Genomic DNA, 7,103 nt, shown 5'->3' on the forward strand with positions numbered 1-7,103 from the left:
ATACACTGCTGAGGGGAGCAAGGGGGAAACAGGAGAGGTCTGCTGTGCCATGTGGGTCACCTCCCTGGCCTGGGATAGAACTCGTGCTGCAATGGCTGGCAATAGCTTAATAGCACTGAGACTTGACCGTCGTGCCACCAGGGAGGTCCCTCAAATTATAAACCTTTAGACAAGATTGCTAAAGAACGGATGAAGTTGCTTTTTGTTGGGGTTCAGTGGCTGAGCAATGGGCTGGATCACTTCCTAGCTGGGAATTCTAGGGCTGGTTATTAGGCTGTCTTAAGTAGCAAAACAACAGAGGATGATTCATATTAGTGCTTTAAGTGTGGACTTTATAGCAATAAAAATTGCTCAATTGAATAGAAAAGAACTAATGTAGAAGTGCCATATAGCTATAACCTAACCTAAGTGGGGGAAGTAATAAAATAGGCCCCGGGGTGCCTCCCCTGGTGGCGCTGGCGGTTGAGCGCTGCGCTGTGAAGCTCACCCGGGCCTCTGCAGCGCCAGCCTGTTAGATCCTGGTCCCACATGGTGAGCAGACCTCTCCTGTCACGCCCTCTTCTCCCCTCAGCAGTGTATTTCGTCAGTCTGCCTGTTCTGTTCCCTGCTCTGTCTCTGGTGAATCCTTTCACCCTCCCGCGGATCTGGCCTGTACCCCGGTTCTTGTATAAATAAATAAATAAATAAATCTTTAGAAATAAATAAATAAATAAATAAAATAGGCTCAGGGCCTGTGGAATAATTCAAAATTCTGTGGCCACACTGCCACATCACACTCAAGTTGTCTTACTGATCATACCATATTAGCAACCATATATCAGATGGGTAAGACCAGTTAGCTTCAGCTAATTCTCTTTTCAATACCTACATCCTTAGGGAGAAAAGGAGGTTCAAGACTCTAGGATCTATCTACATGTGCAGAGCTGACATTAGCACCCAAGGCATTTTTCCCCTTTGCCCAAACCTCTGAAAATGATAATTATTCAAAGATGTGAAAATCAACGTGCAGCATGAAGGGAGATGGTTACTCAAAAGCCAGTACAGTAGAGAATTTACAGGAAGAGTTGCACTGCTTAGATGAGCAAGTCAGGGACCCCCGAATCCCAGAGGACACAGGGTGCAATTTTACAGTTTGAGCTGCCCTGTTTCCTGAAAGCGGCCCCAGATTGGTCTTCAAAGTAGGTTTGTTTGACAACCCATGAAAACATTCCTAGGGTTCTTCTTTCCGCAAGCATAAAAATGGAGATCGCTGGTTTCCAGGGGGTATAAGTTTCACAAAATACACTTTTAAAAAGGTGAGAGGCAAATTTACAAAAATGTATTCATGTTTTGAACGTTTTAACTTCATAGATTAACTTTTATTTCATTCAAACGTTCAAATAAGCCTCCCTCCTGCAATAAATAGGCAGTTCCCATTTTAGATGAAAAAGACCAGTGCAGAGTGCCCTTGTGTGGTTGAGGGCCCCCAGTCAAGGTTTTGGGTCCAGTGAAGCTCCTGGCAGCCAAGGCCACAGCCATGGGAAAGTTGCCTCTCCAGTAAGACTTCCACTGTTGTTATCTGCCAGGTCCAGGAAGCCGGAGAACTTACTTCAAAAGGTGAAGGCTGTGGAGAGAGGCATCCTGCCTGGAAGTAGCGAAAAGCTCCTGCTCAGACAGCTGCAGGAAAAGTGTGTCTGGATCTTTGACTGGAAGCAGATGCCAAGGAAGTCTCTGCCCTCCTGCAAAAGGAGGAGCCTCAGGTGGTCCTCCAGGCTCTTCCCTGCCTCCCCCACCCTAACTCCCTTTTTCACCCTCTAGGTCCAGCTTCTCATGATGATGGCCAGGTAAAAGTCCTTCTCCATGTAGTTCAAAAACACAACCACCTTGGCACAGGGGGTGGGGGCAGGCTGCCATAGAGCCCTGCACCCCCACTTGCCGGCGTTCCAGATGGTGAAGCTCACCCAGTGCTGGAGCAGCCTTTTTTTTACAGAAAGTGGCTTCTAGATGGTGGCCTTGAGGGCCAAAGTTGTGGAGGCTGGTGTGCTTGGGAAGCTCCTCTCACTGACCTCCTGACAGGGCAAGGTACTGCAGGTTCTCTGGCGCTCTGCGAGCAGGGGAGGAAAGCATTCACGGTGGCTGACTTTTCCACTCACTCCTGTTGTGAATTTTTCAGTTCTATTATTGAATCTAAAGACAAGCCACTTCAGTATCAAGAGAGCTCGGAACCCTTAGGTGATCTTGGAAAGAATATGTATGATATAGTTCCCTGCCTGCTACTGTAGGCTGCCCAAGCACTTTGCATATGGTTTTATTCCTTTTCACATCTCATCCTGAGGTGGTGGAAAGAAGGAGACACTGAAACAAGTAATAGAGTTTCTCACTTTCACACTATGGACTAGCATTAAAGAAAAGGGAAGGGAGCCGTTTTTTGTTTGTTTGTTTGTTTGTTTGTTTGTTTGTTTAAGATTTCTCTAGATTAGAAGAAGCAGGTGAAGAAATCCTTGAAACCTAGATATGAGGGAATCAGAATGTAGGAGAGAATTTGAGATGGAAGATTCGTCATACTTTTAATTAAACATACCATATAAATCAAAAGTGTGAATAGAACTGCCAAAGAATGTGTAGTCTTGGAAAAAGAAGCTACTTGTTTCACTCTGTTGCCTTACAAGAGTCAAAAAAAAAAAAAAAAAAAAAGCTGGTTCAGCAAATTTGCTAAAAAGTTCAATGTTTTTTGTTGAAACATTCTTTTTTTCCAGAACTGCCCCAACAGTAGCTTTTATGCATAAAACATTTTGCTTTCTTCAACATCTTAGGCATATTTAAACCAGAGGAGTAGAAAGAATTCATTTTGGAACTATGGTTCCATCCCCTCTGTCACGAGCCTTTTCCATGCCACATACACTAGGGCTACAGTTGTCTCTGCAGGGTAATCACGGACCTTCTGGTTGCAGAAAGAGAACAGAGACCTTGTGCATTTGCTGGAAGATGTCATCTGTCACTATCCCCCAGGCTGTAAAGAGGTTGCAGAATCACAATAAGACCTAAGGCAAATATTCCATGACATCATAGACCAGCAACTGAAAGGATCTGACTGTTGCTTCCTAAAGGCTTGTCTTACTGGTTTATTTTTATATACTGAAATTATTTATTTATTTATATGCATACCTTACATCATTGTTCATTTTTGTACAATGTTTGCTTTCTCCAATCAGGAGCAGTCCCCATAGAATTCCTACCACCAATTCACCCGTTCACCATCACCATAGTCCCTTGTGCTCTTCCCGTCCCTGTTGGTTTAAATTTTGTAAAGATTTATTTTATTTATTTATGCATACAAGGGATGGGGTGTAGGCCAGAGGTATGGGGGGTGAGAAGATTCACCAGAGTGGGGAGCAGAACAGGCAGATCTACTGAAATACACTGCTGAGGGGAGCAGCGGGCGAGACGGAGAGTTCTGCCGCGCCATGTGGCTCAGCTCCCTGGCCTGGGATAGAACTTGTGCTGCAGTGGCTGCAGATTAATTCATAGTGCTTAAGACTTAACCCCTTGCACCACTAGGGAGGCCCTTTCCTCCCCTTGTTTGATCCCTCTCCCTCGCCCTCCCCTGCAGAATGTCTCTGATTCATAGTTGTCTGTTAATTTTAGTTTTTTTAAATTTATTGTTATTATTTTTTCCCTAATCCCTTACTTGGTTACCCTACATTGTCTAACGTTTTTAAATCTGCCTTATTGAATGGAGTTCATATTTTCCTCTGCTACCACTCCTCCTACTCTACTAGGATCTCCAATCCTTTCCTTACCAATATTCATGCACTTTATCAACTCAATTATTCAATAGCACATTTCTGAAACTATAAAGGGGAACATCTCATATTTTATTATATCCTGCAAATGTGCCACTCTACCCAAAAAAAGGAAAAGGTCCAGTCTCAAAAAGAGAAGTTTGGAGCCTTAAAGACAACAATCCTTTAATCAACTAATATGAATTTTTTAATTTTTAATATCTTTAGATTGAATAAAAATAGTTCAAATAATAACACATGTATCAATTAAAATTTAAAGTGTTCTCTCTTCTCTCCATCCTGCTGCAAGAAAGCTGTTAAGAGTCTGGAGAAGAGTGTTGCATACTTCCTTCAGTTGTTGTCAGGATACATATGCCTTGTCCAAATTTCTCTATATTTTATTTATTTTTTATTTTTTTAAGATTTATTTATGCATACAAGAGCTGGGGTACAGGCCAGAGATGCGGGGTGGGGGGTTGTGAGAGGATTTACCAGAGCCAGAGTGGGGAGCAGAACAGGCAGATTGACTGAAATACACTGCTGAGGGGAGCAGCTGGGGAGTCAGGAGAGGTCTGCTGCTCCATGTGGCTCAGCTCCCTGGCTGTGTGCTGCCGTGGCTGTGGATAGCTTCATAGTGCTGCACCTTAACAACTTGAGCCACCAGGGAGGCCTAAATTTCTCAATATTTCAAAAGAATAAATGAGACCATAAAGTTCTGAAAATTGTTTTTTGCTTCATGTAGTGAGCATTTTTTTATTACTTTATTCACTTAGTACTACATTATGAACACTTCCTCCGCCATTAAACATTTCTTAAAGCATGATTTTAATGGTTACATAGTAGGTTTTTGTATGGCTCTATCATTAATTTAACCATTCAAATGTTGAATTTTTCAGTTGCTTCAAATTTCTAAGTTAAATATATAATGGGATTTATATCAATAAATACTGATTTTGATTACGTTTGTTTTCTTAAGATAACTTTCTAGGACTGGAATTATGATGTCAAAGAGAAAAAACAATTTTCAACACTTTAAAAAACATAATTAATCTGGAATTTTTTTTCAAATTAGCTCTCCAGCAACAATACTAGAAACAGCATTTCAAAATACAGAATTTATTTTAGTCATTGACAATAGGAGAGTGATATTTTATTGTTGCTTTAATGTTTAGTTTTCAAATACTTGCTTCAGTGTTCTGTCTCCTCTTTCATTTTAATCTCTTCTTCACACATTATTAAAAATAAGCATTTTCAAACACATTATAATCACATATTTTTAAAAATGAAGTCTCTGAGTCATGTTACATCTTCTAGATATTATAGACCCAACCCAAAAGATTGTGTCCTCTGCCCTCAGGAGGAAGAATTCATCAGAGACCAGTAAGTATAGTGGAACCAGAGGAGATTTTCTTAGAGGTACGTGGAATAGAGAGGAACCAGTGCTAGAAAGGAGAATTAGCCTGGTTTTGTGAAGGGAGTTAGAAGATATTCATTCATTCATTCATCTATTTTAAATTGAGGTGATTATGTTTAACAATGTTGTTTATGTTTTGGAAGTATAGCATCTCCCCTTTCCAGTTGTCATCACATTGTACCACCAAAACACCCATAGTCCACTGCTATAGTCCATTGTGCTCCCTCTCCACTTTGTTGTCTCCCTCCCCTTTCTCTGATATCTTCCATTCCACAGTCAGATTTGTAGGGTTGTTGCTAGTTTGGCTTTATCTGACCCTTTGTTTGGTTTCTCTTTATTCCACAAATAACTGACACCATCCAGTATTTGTCTTTCTCTTTGTGATTTATTTATTTTTTAATAATAAATTTTATTTTTATATTCCCCATACAATTGCAACCCCCCATTCTGACCCCAATCCCTCCCCTCCCACCCCCCATCCCCCAAAGAATGTCTCTGGTTCATAGTTTTTTGTTGATTTTGATTTTCACTTTCTTATAGTTATTCATTTTCCTGGTCCCTTATTTAAGTTTTCTAGATTCCTGCTATGAGTGAGACCATCCGGTATTTTTCTTTTTCTTTCTGGCTTATTTCGCTGAGCATGATCCCTTCCAGCGCCATCCATGTTGCTGCAAATTGCATGTGTTTATCTTTTTTGAATGCTGAGTAATATTCCATGGTATATATGTACCATTTCTCTTTGTGATTTATATTGGTTAGCAGAATCGCCTCCAGCTCCATCCACGTTGCCACAAATGGCAAGGGTTTATCTTTTTGATGGCTGAGTAGTATTCCATTGTGTATATATACTACATCTTCCTAATCCACTCATCTGTATTTGGACACTTAGATTGTTTCCGTAGTTTGGCTATTGTTAATAGTGTTACAATGGCCTTTCCGGCAGTGACGACCTCCCCACGAGAACATGCCTCTTGCAAAGGATCTCCTTCATCCCTCTCCAGAAGAGGAGAAGAGGAAACACAAGAAGAAGTGCCTGGTGCAGAGCCCCAATTCCTATTTCATGGATGTGAAATGCCCAGGACAGGATGCTATAAATCACCACTGTCTTTAGCCATGCACAAACGGTAGTATTGTGAGTTGGCTGCTCCACTGTCCTCTGCCAGCCTACAGGAGGAAAAGCAAGGCTTACAGAAGGATGTTCCTTCAGACGGAAGCAGCACTAAAAACACCCTGAATCAAGAGGAATGAGAAACCATCCTAATAAACAAGTTTTGGATACATCCTGTTTATTGTCTTGTTTTACTGCTAGGAAGTTCCTACCTCAAGTGTTCAGGTGCAGCCAGAAGGAGTGGACTACTAGAGTCATTTGATGAGGGCAATTTGTGAATTAAAATGAAGGCAGTTTCCAACTCAAAAGTCTACGGTGCTGAATATAAAGACTCCTTACCTAGAAAGATGAAAGCTGTTGATGCCAACATCGCAAAGAGGGTAAAGAGGAAGACCTGGTAAGAACCCATGAACTTCTGGAAGACACCTGAATCTTCACACTGATCTATGCATTGGCCAGAACATAACAAGATGATTGCTTGGTAACACATCCAGGGCAGATGCTACATCCTATCGCCAAAGTAATAAATTATCTCCAGTTCTTGAGCCTCAAAAAAAAAAAATAGTGTTACAATGAACATAGGAGTGCATGTTTCATTTTGAACAGTTTTTTGTTTTCTTTGGGAAGATACATAAGAGTGGAATTGCTGGGTCATATGGCAGATCTTAAAGGGTAAGTCCATGAGACAGGGAGGAGGAGAGCAGTGTCATAGCTTGTTTGGATTGGGTTATGCCTGGACGTGAGCAGATGGGTTACATTCCAACTGCCCATGCAGGCTCTAGGCCTTCTCCCTGCAGGAAATTGTGAGCTAATGATTAGT

The 7,103-nt window shown here is 41.4% G+C and overlaps 1 pseudogene across 1 annotated transcript; it reads left to right on the forward strand.

Moving 5' to 3' along the window:
• The first annotated feature begins 6,139 nt into the window (after window positions 1-6,139).
• Window positions 6,140-6,398, forward strand: LOC311187195 (small ribosomal subunit protein eS27-like; annotated as a pseudogene). Its single transcript has one exon. The product of its transcript is annotated as a small ribosomal subunit protein eS27-like (transcript).
• Window positions 6,399-7,103: the final 705 nt, after the last annotated feature.

This window comes from Talpa europaea, assembly GCF_964194135.1.
Source record: "Talpa europaea genome assembly, chromosome: X".
Classification (NCBI taxonomy): domain Eukaryota; kingdom Metazoa; phylum Chordata; class Mammalia; order Eulipotyphla; family Talpidae; genus Talpa; species Talpa europaea.